Raw genomic sequence first — 15,388 nt, 5'->3', positions numbered from 1 at the left:
AAGAAGCCTGGGGGAAAGGTATCTCAACTCCCCCATGCCTGGCAGTATAAGTGAGTCTTCAGTAATTTACGAAAGATGCCAGATCAGTACCAATCTCTCCACATTGGGTTGCAAACAGACTGAAATTCTTATTTAATAGCGAAGCACTGGATTGTGTAAACTTTTTGAAGCAAAAAGGATCATCTTCCTTATGCACAGTGTACAAAGCCAGGACAAAACATAAATTGGATTAAACTAAAACGTAATTGAAAATTAACCTTTGTGATAAAGTAAGTAAGGCTAATATTATTAAATTGGACTTCTTAGTGCATTTTTCCTCTGATCAAATGAAAATTACAGTTCGAGATAACTTTTAAAAATCATCTGGGAGCTGCCTGTTCTCAAACTTTAAATATCTGCCTGGACTCCTAGGACTCAGATTATGAAGCTTTAATGCGGTTTCTCAGTAATACAAGATGGCTTGTTGTCATGCTTATTGAAGAAAGCATTTGATATTCTGGATTGCTATCAATTTTAATTACATTCTACATGCTGAATCTCTGTTGGTTTTTAATTGGAGGTATCTATGGGGAAACATTAGAAATAAAAACTTGTAAATGGTGACAGCAGTTCAAAACACGGGTATGAGAGCTAAAGTCGAGATATAACACAAATGCCCGACCGGCGGCTTAAACCGCCAGCCAAAATTGCCCCCGGAGCAGGGGGATGCTGTTGGCGGCTCCACGAAGCCCCGAACTTCCGGTTTTCAGTGAAACCGGAAGTTCGGCTTTTTGCAGCACGCCAGGAAGGCGCACTGCATTCTGGGTGCTAGGGGAGGTCCTTGATCGCCCTATTTAAGGGTGATCCGAACAGGACCTCCTCCTTGCTGTTGCTGCCCCTGGAAGCGAACACCTGCCCGCCCTCCACTGTCAACAGTGTGTCCTTAGGAGGTCGCTTCGGGGCTGAATAGGAATTTTTTGTGGCCTCCCCTTTAGAGGCTGCCGTTTTTTCGCCTATTCCACACTGATGGTACGGATTGGATTGGTTAGGAGGTGCGGCGCACATAGATGTCAGAATAGGCCTCCCTTTGGTCACTGGGGTTTGGCAGGTTAGGGGTGGAAATGGGTAATTAGAAGTGACTGCGCATGCTCCTTTGGGCATCCTTTTAAAGGGTGATGGACCGCCTCTCTCCAGGAACTAGAGGTTGGAACAACGTCGGGGATTGGAGAGAGGATGTCCATGGGAATCATCGGATCCAATTTCCCATGGGGATTGGAGGGTGAGCTCCTCCCACACGACTAAGGGGCGTGGCTTGGATCCAGGTGAAGGTGGCTACCTTCACTTGGTTCAGCAAGGAGTCTTTGCCCAATGTTGCCAAGGAAGTTTCTGGTAGGAATTTCCACCCCGTTAGTTTTGGCCTCTGCAGGTCCTTAGTTATGTTGAATTTAAATATTTAAATTTATGTATTTAAAGTTACGTTATTTAAATTTATGTTAATTTAATAAAATGACCCTTTATTTAATTCAAAATATGTCTCAGCGTCTTTACTCCGCTTCCGGGGCAAATCTTTTAGTAAGGAGTTTTCTGGGACAGATATTTTAAGGATGTGTTCCAAAATTCTAGAAATGGTGCTGGAAAACTGGTTTGGAAATGGGAATGTTATTGGGGGGGGGGGGAAGTATAGTCAAAACTAGTATAGGTTGAAGAGAAACAGCAGTGGGAGTTTTAAAGTGAGCCCCGAAAAATCAGCAATGTGGTTGCCCCTTAAAGAAACATTAAGAACATTGTTTTAAAAAATCCCAATCCCGATCCAATTTACAATGCTTACAAGGAGAATGTGGTAGTGTAACAATACAGTATACTATTATTTGTTTGTAACCCTCCCCATCAGTTTTTGGACTATTAGCTAAACATTAGGGAGCATTTCTAACTACTTCAAGCTATAGGGAAAGTAGGGAAAAAATTCTTTTTTCCCCCTGAGAAGAACAATGACTGATTAATTACTAGGAAAAAGCAATGTTTCAGATATAAAGCATGACCTTAAAGAAAAACATTTGGGTCCCAAAGTACAAATTAGTAATAGCCAGACCTTTCTCTTTCCCTTTCTCCTAAGTCAACATATGAAAAGTTCCAAAAATGATGAAAAGTAAGAAACATTTATAGAGTTCTTCAGCCAGAACAAACCCATGATAAAGCATTTGTGCAAAAAGACCAATAAGCTTTCGATTGATTGATCGATTAATTGATTATGTTCCATTAAATCATTTTTTTCAAATTCCTAGTGACTACATAGATATATAGGCTTTTGGAAAGAATAAATTATGAGTATATGAGTTTCAATACCACTCTGGTTACTTTCAATAGATGCTCCAAGTCTGCACATGCTTATGCCCTTCGGGGGGAGGGGTCCTTCGGGAGTTGGATGGCATAGAAATACAATAAATTAAAAATAGAAATACAATAAATTAAAATTAAATTAAATTAAATAATTAAATTATGTGTACAATTATGGGGCTCCATTTTGTCTAACAGTTTATTTTTTAAAAAAAATCAGGCCCTATTTTGTAACCTCAACACACTTTTGCCATATTTTTACTACATAGAAAAATAAGAGCGAAAGGCTGGACAATCTCACCGGTGAAGAAAATATTGTCATGGATTTATAAAGAAAAATGCAAAATTAATTAAACCTGCATCTGAAAAATCTCAAGGATTTCCATCCATATCAGTCTCTGAGCAACGTCAACAATTTTTGAACCATTTCAATAGATGCATCTGTGCATAAGTGTGTTTGATATGGCAGTGGGTACTTATTGCCTTCCTTCTTTTATGCCTAAATCAGTCTTGATTCCCAGTGACTGCTTGGACAGGCCCCAATTGCCTGCCATCAATTTCAGAAGGGGTTTACCAAGGGATTCTTCTTAGGCCTGAGGGAAAGGGACTGACCCAAGGTCACCCATCTGGCTCCATGTTTAAGGCAGGACTAGAAGTCACAGTCTCCTGTTTTCTAGTCTGATGCCTTTAAGCAACACATCAGATTGGCTCTCATGTTATGTTCCTCAGTGGAACCTTATTATGAAATCAGTTTCTGAAATTATCATGTCATCACGACTCTCTCCACACTGCCCCTAATTTGTATGGGGACTACTAATTTTTAAACTGTCTTGAAGCCTGAAGAAATAAATGATGGGCTATAAAGCTAGATAATAAATAGAAAAATAGAAACATAGAAACAGAAGATTGACGGCAGAAAAAGACCTCATGGTCCACCTAGTCTGCCCTTATACTATTTCCTGTATTTTATCTTAGGATGGAGGATATATGCTTATCCCAGGCATGTTTAAATTCAGTTACTGTGGATTTACCAACCATGTCTGCTGGAAGTTTGTTCCAAGGATCTACTACTCTTTCAGTAAAGTAATCTTTTCTCATGTTGCTTCTGATCTTTCTCCCAACTAACCTCCGATTGTGCCCCCTTGTTCTTGTGTCCACTTTCCTATTAAAAACACTTCCTTCCTGAAACTTATTTAACCCTTTAACATATTTAAATGTTTTGATCATGTCCCCCCTTCCCTTCTGTCCTCCAGACTATACAGATTGAGTTCATTAAGTCTTTCCTGATAAGGTAGAATTAAATAAATATTAAATAAATAGAATTGTTGCATTCTCCGTAAACCAAGCTACTCTCTACCCCACCCACAAACCAACCCCTGGGCCAGGCTGCTCTACAAATGAAGCTTTTTCCTAAAGGGTTTTTGTTTGTTTTTTACAATCCCAAGATTGCAATCTTCTACCTACTGGTTATTCAGGGGGGAAAAAAACCTTTAAAAAGACAAGGAACTTTTCTGAAGTATATAGCCAGTTGTACGACAGAATTAAATGAACGACAACAGGTAGGTTTAGCAGATAGATCTGGGAAAACATAAACTCGTGACAGAAGTTGAATTTGAGAAAGCAGAACAGCCCAGCATTCAATCCACCTCACCCTTTTCCCTCCGTGGATCAAATTCAATGAATGTTAGAAAGAAACCCAACCCCCAAAGTCGAAAATCTTACTTATCAGAAGGAGAGGGAAGAGGGAGCAATTGCCCAGGTGTCGAAAGTAAAGTCATCAGTGCACCTTTGTGCCTTTTTATCTTTTCTATCTCTACTTTATACTTATATTATGTTAAACATACGACAATACAATACTATATTTGTATGACAAATAAATAAATAAATAATAAAGTTTTGCATGCAATTTAATGTGAATGGGGGGGGGATCAGAAACAGGGAGCTGTGCTGGATACTCACAGGTTCAACAAATGGGTGTCTGCCTTCACTTGCCAGGATGGTATTTCATCTTCTTTGGTCTTCGTCTTTCTTTTATATCAGGGATGGGGAAAAAAAGGAAAGGAATGCCTGAATCCCGTGTCTTTTACATCGGACTGAGAAGCCTTTTTTTGTTTATCTCTTTAACTTTCCTCCTTCTTTCAAGCACCTGGTTATCTTTCTTTCCTTTGGCTGCTCCTCCTGGGATGACATACCTTCTCCCGGCCCCTTTGCTCCCACATTGGCCGGCCAGCCTGCCTGCCTGCTTGCTGCCTGCTTTTAATACTCTCCCACCTGGTCTGCTGTAGTCACTGCAGGTAAGAAAGCTCGATTCTAGCATCTAATGAGTGGAGCCCAAACCGGCTCTCCTTCTGCTGAATGAAGGGAGAGGGTGGGTGGAAGGGGGGGGGGGGCTGCTTGTCTCACAGGGTTAGGCAGATCAAGATGTATGTCAGTTGCGCCTGGGAATGGTGCCACCAGCCAATCGGCATCAATTTAGAGGGAGCAGGCAGAAGGAATAGAAGAGAGAGAGAGAGAGGGAGGGAGAGATTGGCGGAGTGACAGAGGGATTATGATAGAAGGAGCAGGGGAGGGGAGGAGGAAGAGAGGGGATGTGAGGGGGTGTAAGAAGGAAAAAAAAGGAAGCAGGAGGGAATGTGCATAAGAGTGCAGTTGGAACAGATGGTGACAGAGCAGGAAACAGAGGACAGAGGTAAGTGGGATGGGAGGGAGAGAAGGAGAAAATATAGAAAGAAGCTCAGGGATGCTCCTGGAAGGTTGCTGAGAAGAAAAGGTCTCCAGTCTAGAGTTAAGCATTCCTTGTTGAAGGTTGGATCTCTTGCCTGGTGACTATTGATTTCCATCTGTTCTCCCCCCCCCAACCCCCCCAATCCAGGATTTCTGTGAAGTTTTACAGACTTAACACATTCAGAATTCCTGGCTATAATGCCTACCTGCCAGGGATGCTATGCATACCCTCCAGCATCCAATTTGTTAATCTATAAATATGCTTTGGCCTTTCTTAATTTGATGTTATGCAACTTGTTTATTATATGTGCTTTCTGGGAGGGGGTGGGTGAGTGGGTGGATGGGGGAGGGACAGCACTTTTGTAAGAGATGTTTAATGCAAGCGTTTTGTATTTCTAATCTCTCTAGGTTGCAGTAATAAAAGTCATAATTGGTTTATAAAGTAAATCCGGTATATTAATTTGTCCCCCCCCCAATCTCTTCTTATGCTTAATAAGATATAAATTGATTGCTTTGGTTAATCTAACCAATGTTATTCTGCATTCTCTTTACAGCAACAATATCAAGAAGAGTTTCGTTCCAAGCATTCTTAAGATGCAAATGAAGAAAACATGTCATTAATGGTTCATTAGACATCCCATAATATTTAAGTCAACAGTTCTCAACATTATAATATTCAGATATGCTATGACTGCTCCCCTTTCCCTTCTAACAGTGATTAGCTGATGTGTCACATGGAAAAAACAATTGTGTGGATTGCCTGTCATATTCTGGACAAAATCATATGTGAATTAATTTTTTTGGCTGCTTTTTAAGATTATAATTAAAATATTGAAAGGTTTTCCCCCCATGTACAGAGTATGCTTCTATGAATGGACTATTAAAAATTGGACAGTATTGCATTTTGGATTAATAAACTGAGATGTTTTTTCTGTCCTCCTCCATTTTATCATAATTTTGTATTACATCTGAAAAAATAAACTATGGTTACCAGCTTTGGAATAGGTTTTAATTTGAAAAGCCATATAATGATTTAGGATTCAGAATTATGCTAAAGCTGATAATTGGAGATCTCTAATTTGGACTAAACAAGTAACTGTGGCAAAGTGGAGATTTCCAGGTTATCTGGAATTATCATCCACAAGTTTATTTGCATATTTAGTCTCAGCCTTCACTTTCCAAGACAAAATTGCTAAGATTTATGGAACTTAATTTTATTCTCCTAGCTGATCTCCTCCAAATACTAGTTTTGCATGTGGTGAATTTAGTGGTGTTTTGTTGTAAGGAGAACCTCAGATTATAGATAGGCATGTCATATCTGATTTGCCCCAGAAGCGGAATAACAATGCTGAGACAGTAGCTGGATTTTAATAATGGGTCACTTTATTAATTAGCATAAATTTAAATAATGTCAATTTGAATAACGCCAATTTAAATAACGTAATTCAAACGTTATAACAGTAAACAAAGGACCTGCAGAGGCCAACAACTAATGGGGCGGAATTTACCTGTCAAAACATTCCTAGGCAACATTGGGCATAACTCCTTGCTGATCCAGGTGAAGGTAGCCACTTTCACCTGGATCCGAGCCATGCCCTTCAGCGTGTGGGAGGAGCTCACCGTACAAACCCCAAGGGAAATTGGATAAGGTGAGTTCCATGGGGAGAGGCAGCCCATCATCTTGAAAAGATGCCCAAAAGGAGAACGCGCAGTTGCTCCTACTGGCCATTTCTGCCCCTAACCTGCCAAACCCCAGTGACCAGAGGGAAGCCAAATTAATCCAATGTATCTCTACATTGTGCCACACCCCCTAACCAGTCCATCCTTAACATCAGTATGGAATAGGCGAAAAAACGGCCGCACAAAATTCCTATTCAGCCCCGAGGTGACCCCGTCCAGGCACACTATATCAGTGTTTTTCAACCAGTGTGCCGTGGCACACTAGTGTGCCGCGAGACATGGTCAGGTGTGCCGCGAAGCTCAGCAAGAGAGAAAGAGAGAGAAAGAAAGAAAGCAGGAGAGAGAGAGAAAGAAAGCAAGAGAGAAAGAGAGAGAGAGAAAGAAAGCAAGAGAGAAAGAGAGAGAGAGAGAAAGCAAGAGAGAGAAAGAGAGGGAGAGAGGGAGAGAGAGAGAGAGAAAGCAAGAGAGAAAGAGAGAGAAAGAAAGAAAGTAAGAGAAAGAGAGGCAGGAAAGGAGGGAGAGATAGAAAGATAGCAAAAAAGAGAGGAAGGAAGAGAGAAAGAGGGATGGACAGAGAGGGGAAGGAAGGAAGATAGAGAAAGAGGGAGAGAAATAGAGTGAAAGGGAGGAAGAGAGAGAGAAATATTTTTTTTTGTCCAAACTTTTTTAGCCCCCCCACACCGCCCCGCTCAATGTGCCCCATGATTTTGTATACGTAAAAATGTGCCGCAGCTCAAAAAAGGTTGAAAATCACTGCACTATATGATAGAGAAGGGCAGGCGGGTGTTCGCTTCAGGATAGCCAAGGGCTAAAGGAGGAAGTCCACTTCGAGCCACCCTTAAATAGAGCGGCTTAGGAGCTCCTCCTAGGCCCAGGAGGCAGCGCGCCAGCCTGGCGCGCTGCCAGAAGCCGAACTTCCGGTTTCCCCCCGGAAGCTGGAAATAGGCACCGGCAGCGTCTCCTGGTTCTGGGGGCAATTTCGGCTGGCTCTTTAAGGCACCGGCTGTGCATTTCTCCAGAATGATAATCCTGATGGCAAAATCATGGCAATTGCTCCTTTTTGTTAAGCACTTTGATTCCAATGTAGCAATTTCAGGATCATTTGATGTAGTGGCTTGCCAGGCATCTGGGCCCTGCATTTTGTACCAGCTGTAGCTTCTACCATACATTGTCTCCAAAGGTTACTCCATGTAAGTACATTGCAATACTTCAGCTGAATTGTGGTCCAGGGACATATTACCTTTTCGGGGATGTTGATCCAGATAGCTAAGGCTGGAGAAAATCTTCCCCAGTCATGGTTTCCATCTGTTGTTTAAGCATGAATTTTCAGACCTGCTTCAGACCAGAACTTTCAGGAAAAATCTTAAGTCCTATCAATTCCTTCAGGAGGGAACACGATTCCATCCAGAGTTATTACAAAGAAAATATCATTAGATTGCCCCAATGTCTATTGATGACAAATAGATTCACTTTCAGAGATATAATTTGAATTTATTTCGCTACATCCAAAATTCTACACCTTCCAAGATATCATGTGATATCAGAAATGTGCCTGGTCCAAGGTGTTTAAATTAAGGATAGGTGAGTTATAATTATACTCAAATGTATCTACAGGATCAATTTGTCCAAATGATGAAACAAGCATGTCAATGCTGCAATGGAGATACTTCCCTTTTTATATAATACACAGGGGCATAGGCAATATCGTGTCAGCATAAGCACGATACTTGCACTCCGCTTGTTGTTTAGTTTAGTTTAGTTTAGTTTAATCAGATTTGTATGCCGCCCCTCTCCGCAGACTCGGGGCGGCTCACAGCAACAGCAATACAAGACAAATCCAATATTAAATTAATTTTAAGAACACCACAAGTTAAAAACCAGTCATACACACTAGCATACCATACATAAATTTTATAAGCCTAGGGGGAAGGAACATGTCAATTCCCCCATGCCTGACGACAGAGGTGGGTTTTAAGGAGCTTACGAAAGGCTAGGAGGGTGGGGGCAACTCTGATATCTGGGGGGAGTTGATTCCAAAGGGTCGGGGCCGCCACAGAGAAGGCTCTTCCCCTGGGTCCCGCCAAACGACATTGTTTAGTTGACGGGACCCGGAGAAGGCCAACTCTGTGGGACCTAACTGGTCGCTGGGATTCGTGCGGCAGAAGGCCTCCACATCGGAAAATTTATGCCTCATATCTAAATATCATAGAAACATAGAAACATAGAAGTCTGACGGCAGAAAAAGACCTCCTGGTCCATCTAGTCTGCCCTTATACTATTTTCTGTATTTTATCTTAGGATGGATATATGTTTATCCCAGGTTTATCTAGATATTTAGGGCTTGTTTGCTTTCTGGTTTATCCTGAGTGGCAATTTTGGACAAGGGTACCATATTTCACTGGTGGACCCCTTACCAAGCTTAGCTAGATGAGCTGCTGATGGCTAATTTTTTTTAAAAAATAATATGAAATTAATTGGAACTTATTTTCATCTTTTCTCATCATTCTTGATTGCTTATCACAAATTAACTATACTTTATCAGGACCTTAACTACTGTTTTATTAAGTAGAAACATCTGGCTGTCTTTGGTACAGAAGCTAAATGTGTCAGAACTCATTAGTACAGTGGAACCTCGACATACGAGCAGCTCTACTTACGAGCTACTCGAGATAAGAGCTGGGAGGGGAGCGACATTTTTGTTCGCCTCCCGAGCTCACATTCGGGATACGAGCGCCAAGGAGCTGTCTCCTGAAGCCGAAAGCTAACTTCCGCGTTCGGCTTCAGGAGACAGCTCCTTGGCGCTCGTATCCCGCGTGTTTTAAAAGGTTGCAGCCGGCCTGGGGGGCTCGGGGGTGGGGTGCTGGCAAGCTCCCCAGGCCGGATGCAACCTTTTAAAACACGCGCGCCGCTTCGCAGCTGTCTCCTGAAGCCGGAATGCTAACTTCCGCGTTCGGCTTCAGGAGACAGCTACAAAGCGGCGCGCGTGTTTTAAAATGTCACAGCCGGCCTGGGGGGCTCGGGGGAAGCCCCGAGCCCCCCAGGCTGGCTGCCACGTTTTAAAACACGCGCGCCGCTTTGCAGCTGTCTCCTGAAGCTGAACGCGGAAGTTAGCGTTCCGGCTTCAGGAGACAGCTGCAAAGTGGCGCGCGTGTTTTAAAACGTCACAGCCAGCCTGAGGGGCTCGGGGGAAGCCCCCGAGCCCCCCAGGCCGGCTGCCACATTTTAAAACACGCGCGCCGCTTTGCAGCTGTCTCTGAACGCTAACTTCCGCGTTCGGCGGCAGCGGGTTTTTTTTGTTGTTGCACGGATTAATTGACTTTACATTGTTTCCTATGGGAAACAATGTTTCGTCATACGAGCGTTCCGACTTACGAGCCTCCTTCCGGAACCAATTAGTCTCGTAAGTCGGGGTTCTACTGTACTTGGTTGGGAGATTACTAGAGAATATAGAATCAGGATAGGTTGGAAAGATGGCAATTGCAATTTAAATTAATTTACTTAAATCAGATTAGATTATGCTTTTTGGTCAGATTTGGGCACATTGTCTTTGTAACAGTAAAAGAGTCTCTAGGTATGCAGTTTTGACCCGATTACTCTAATTTCAGAGGTAGTGAAGATAAAGGTGTGAAAGAATTGCAACTTATTTTTAGGAAACTAAAATATAGCCTATGCTGATCATTGGATAATGGATAACTTTCATCTACTCCAAATCTACTTTACTGTAGGATATAATCCTCATAAGTCTGTAGAGGGAGATTTTAGCATCACTGTTGGAATATATAGATAGGTTGCTGTTATGATAATGATGTAATTCTTAAGTATGACATTCTAGGCATGTTCACTTTTTAAAAGAATCATCTTTACCAAGAAACTTAATATTATTTCATTTCATTTATTCGATTTGTATGCCACCCCTCTCTGGAGACTCGGAGCGGCTCACAACACAAAACATGATACAAATCCTACAACAAAATAAGCAATTTAAAACCCTACGTATAAAAAACAATCATACATCTCAGACAAATCTTGCATAAAAAGGGAAACAGCCCTGGGGAGTCAATTTCTGATCATTTGGATCATCTGGGTTTTGAGGAGTTTGCGAAAGACAAAGAGGGTGGGGGCAATCCTAATCTCCGGGAGGAGTTGGTTCCAAAGGGTTGGGGCTGCCACAGAGAAGGCTCTTCCCCTGGGTCCCACCAGACGACATTTTTTGTCAATGGGACCCAGAGAAGGCCAACTCTGTGGGACCTAACCGGTTGCTGGGATTCATTTGGCAGAAGGCAGTCTCGGAGGTATTCTGGTCCGATGCCATGAAGGGCTTTATAGGTCATAACCAACACTTTGAATTGTGACCAGAAACTGATCGGCAACCAATGCAGACTGCGGAGTGTTGGTGTGACATGGGCATACCTGGGGAAGCCCATGATTGCTCTCGCAGCTGCATTCTGCACGATCTGAAGTTTCCGAATACTCTTCAAAGGTAGCCCCATGTAGAGAGCATTGCAGTAGTCGAACCTGGAGGTGATGAGGGCATGAGTGACTGTGAGCAGTGACTTCCGGTCCAAACTGGTGCACCAGGCGAACCTGGGCAAACGCCCCCCTCGCCACAGCTGAAAGATGTTTCTCTAATGTGAGCTGTGGATCGAGGAAGACGCCCAAGTTGTGGACCCTCTCTGAGGAGGGTCAATAATCCCCCCCCAGGGTAATGGACGGACAGATGGAATTGTCCTTGGGAGGCAAAACCCACAGCCACTCCATCTTATCAGGCTTGAGTTTGAGTCTGTTGACACCCATCCAGACCCCAACATCCTCCAGGCACCGGCACATCACTTCCACTGCTTCGTTGACTGGACATGGGGTGGAGATGTACAGCTGGGTATCATTGGCGTACTGATGATACCTCACCCCATGCCATTGGATGATCTCGCCCAGCAGTTTCATGTAGATATTATATTGCCCCAAAATATCAAGGAAATGATCCTTGTAAAGCACAGGGCGGGAGTGTGTAAAGGGGTACATGGAATATTTATTGTTTGTTCCACCTTTGAAATAATTAAACATACGTATTATTATCTAAGCAAAGGATGTCCTTTAAAAACCATGTGTTCAAGGCAACCTAAGTGTGCCATTAAAAAAGAACAGAACGTGTAAGCTATTTTCTTCTTCTGTCTCTACATGATTTCTGTGCATGAGTGTGTTTTTTCAGAGAATCTGCCTTTTGATTCCCTTGGCATTTATCTAGAGATCAACAACACCCACCTTTTTTTTCTTTTTTGCTTCTGCCTAGCTGCCTCTGTTTCTTTCCAACTGCTGGATTTGTCCTTCATCTCCTGCTCACAGCCCACTTTTTTCCTGCCTTGCTCAAGGGAGTTTGTTTTCTGTAATTATACTGCATTCCTCACTAAGTCATAAGGTTCAGAGGACCAACTGGAGAAATTATTCCACGTGAATGTGGAGCAGAGCTTAGCTTTGTGTTGTTTTTTCTGGTGTCCATTAAGATAGCATTAACGTTTTAGCTACGTTTTGCCAAAAATAGTAAAACTACTCTGTCTCCTATTTTAATAACTTTGAGATTGTGTTGTTTCCTGCTCCATTTAAAGATAGAATATGAAGAAAAAGGAAACCGTCAATCAGAGCTGTATTTCCATCTTCTTCTGAACAGTATTGTGCTTTACATGTAGCAAGAGTCATACACGTCTTTAAAAATGTAAATCGTTTTTAAATACATGTTCTGTCTGGGTTCCCCCAGACCTCAACACCAACTGGAAAAAACAGCCAGACACTCTGGTAAAAGCAAAAGTACTTTATAGCTGGAAAAAATAAACACAGAGGAAAACCTGTTCTTCCCAACAGACAGGCTATAATACTTTACAGCAGAGTCCTGATGTCCAGACAATACAGCAAGCTTCTTGCTGGCACACCCACCCCAAGGTTTCAGTAGTCAAAGGCACAAACCAGGATTCCAAGACGCCAAAGTTCACAGCCAGGTCCCAAGACTCTCAAAGATAAAACTCCACAAGCCAGGAAGGGTGGGTCTGCCTTTTAGCCTTTCCAAAGAGCACCACACCCAAACCCAGCTGTTGCCTCTTTAATGCTGAAAGTACCTAGCCAATTGGTCCCTTCGCTGTGTAGCTCTTCTCTGTTGCAGATCAATTATGGCTTGTGCATTTTCCTCTAAGGAATCCAGGCTGCTTGCTGGGGAGAGCTCCCTCTGGGGGGACTCTGGCTGTCCTCCCTCTTCTTCAGCCTGGGATTCCTCCTCCTCGTCTGCCTGCACCTCCTGTTCCTCATCCTCTCCCTCTGAGCTGGAAACCGACAGAAGATCAGCCGTTCCCTGAGGGGCCTCAGACAGAACCACAACAAATACAAGAGCTGCATGCCCCAAAATGGTGTATGCTGAGGAAAACAATTACGTGGTCATTTCCCTCTTTAAATATTGAGAGAAGCATATGTGGAATTTTTTCAACCACAGTCTATTCCTACAACCCATGTAAAATTCTATGCCCTCAACAATATTTTTCCTTCCCGTCTTTTTTTTTTCTTTTTAACTATTTTACCACATGAAAAAACCTTGGAAATTCTGAAGCGTACAGTGATTTTGTACAGTTGTCTCTCCAGCATTTTTGAGTCCCATTTATTGAGACGAGATCCACAGGGCTTCTAGTCACATGTGTTTGAATGCACATAAAAGCATTTCATCATCTGGAAATTTGTAAGCCAGAATCCCAGTTCTACTTGTGAGTAAAGGAAGGAGAATAGAACACTCATAAGTCCGCATCAAGTACAGGTGGAATCTTTTGTCACAGTCTAGTAGGTGGTTTGGAAAGAAGGTACAGAGGTACCTCTACCTAAGAATGCCTCTACTTACGAACTTTTCAAGATAAGAACTGTTGTGGTTCAGTCTGGGACCCCTCCGGGAATGGCTGACCTTCTGTCGGTTTCCAGCTCAGAGGGAGAGGCTGAGGAACAGGAGGTGCAGACTGACGAGGAAGAGGAATCCCAGGCTGGAGAAGAAGGACAGCCAGAGTCCCACCAGGGGGAGCTCTCCCCAGCAAGCAGCCTGGATTCCTTAGGGGAAAATGCTCAAGACATCATAGATATGCGACAAAGGAGAGCTAATCAGAGACGGACTCAATTGGCTAAGTATTTCCAGCATTAGAGGTCACAGCTGGGTTTGGGTGTGGTGCTCTTGGGAAAGGATAAAAGGCGGACCCACCCTTCCTGGCTTGTGGAGTTTTATCTTGGAGATTCGTGAGACCTGTCTGTGAACTTTGGTGGCTTACAATCCTGGTTTGTGCCTTGGACTATTGAAACCTTGGGGGGGGGGGGTGCCAGCAAGAAGCTTATGGTATTGACTGGACATCAGGACCCTGCTGTAACGTATTATAGCCTGTCTGTTGTGAAGACAGGTTTTCCTTTGTGCTTATTTTTTCCAGCTATAAAATACTTTTGGCTTTTACCAGAGTGTCTGGCTGTTTTTTCAGTTGGTGTTGAGGTCTGGGAAAATCCAGACAGAACAAGAACCAGGTGTTCAAGATTTTTTTGCCTCTTCTGAAGAACATTTTCCACTTACAAACTTGAGCCTCCGAAACTGTAACCGGAAAAGGTAGGGAGAAGCCTCCGTAGGGCCTCTCTAGGAATCTCCTGGGAGGAACAGGGCCGGAGAAGGCAGGGGGAAGCCTCCATGGGGCCTGTCTAGGAATCTCCTGGGAGGAAACAGGGCCTCCACCCTCCTTGCGGTTTCCCCAATCGCACGCATTATTTGCTATGGGAAAAATGGCTTCTTCTTACAAACTTTTCTACTTAAGAACCGGGTCACGGAATGAATTAAGTTCATAAGTAGAGGTACCACTATACTTAATATCATCTCTTTTCCATTTCTACACCAAATTCTGTCAAGGGATAAATTCTTAACAATGCCAAGGATGAAAATGATCCTTGGAGCATAGGACAGTAGCGGCTTCTTTATAAAACAGTAGTTAAGTCAGTCTTTCTGAAATAGTGGGGTGTGCCCCCCTGGGAGGGGGGCACGGGCGATACCAGGATGAGCATGTGTGACCACCAGGGAACATGTGGGGTCCCTTTCGATCGATTCCCTCAGACGGGGAGTGTTTTCCCAGGTGCTCCAAGCCCAGAAGAGAAGGCGGCCAGGCAGGGCGGGGTGGCTATGTGGGTTCTTGTTGTTCTCAGTTGGCACTTGGTAGCCATGAACGGCATGACACACATGCTGCTGGACAAGGAGGAGCATTTATTTATTTATTTATTTATTTATTTATTTATTTATTTATTTATTTATTTATTTATTTATTTATTTATTTATTTATTTATTTATTTATTTATTTATTTACAGTATTTATTTACAGTATTTATTTATTTATTTATTTATTTATTTATTTATTTAGATTTGTATGTCTCCTCTCTCCGCATCCTCTGCAGCTGGGTGAAAGTTTCAAAATGGCACCCTAAAGCCTCCTTCTACACATTAGTTGTGAATGCCTGGCAGAGGCGGCGCTTATGGGCAGTGATGGGCTTCTACGGGTACGATCATGTACACAGAGCCGGTAGTAAATTTTTGGTCAGGTATGCAGAACCAGTAGAAAAATTTTACATTTTTTTCTTTTTTTCCCTTCTGGGCTCTGGCTATGTTTTTCCTATCACAGTAAATGAGGTT

General features: G+C 42.9%; 1 protein-coding gene across 2 annotated transcripts in view; it reads right to left on the bottom strand.

Annotated features, from left to right (window-relative positions):
* SSTR3 (somatostatin receptor 3) overlaps positions 1–12,019 on the bottom strand; it is a 20,687-nt gene extending 8,668 nt beyond the window's left edge. The window contains exons 1-2 of one of the 2 annotated variants that reach the window (XM_070754821.1): positions 11,977–12,019; positions 4,273–4,341 (exon numbers count right to left, since the gene is read on the bottom strand). The gene's annotated coding sequence lies outside the window, so the exon portion shown is untranslated. Of the gene's footprint in view, positions 1–4,272; positions 4,638–11,976 lie in introns of those variants that run through there. The other variant, XM_070754820.1, reaches the window with a different exon arrangement.
* Between the last annotated feature and the right edge of the window lie 3,369 nt (positions 12,020–15,388).

The sequence above is a fragment of the Erythrolamprus reginae genome, chromosome 6 (assembly GCF_031021105.1).
Source record: "Erythrolamprus reginae isolate rEryReg1 chromosome 6, rEryReg1.hap1, whole genome shotgun sequence".
NCBI classification, from domain to species: domain Eukaryota; kingdom Metazoa; phylum Chordata; class Lepidosauria; order Squamata; family Dipsadidae; genus Erythrolamprus; species Erythrolamprus reginae.
This window is presented reverse-complemented; position numbering and strand designations above follow the sequence as displayed.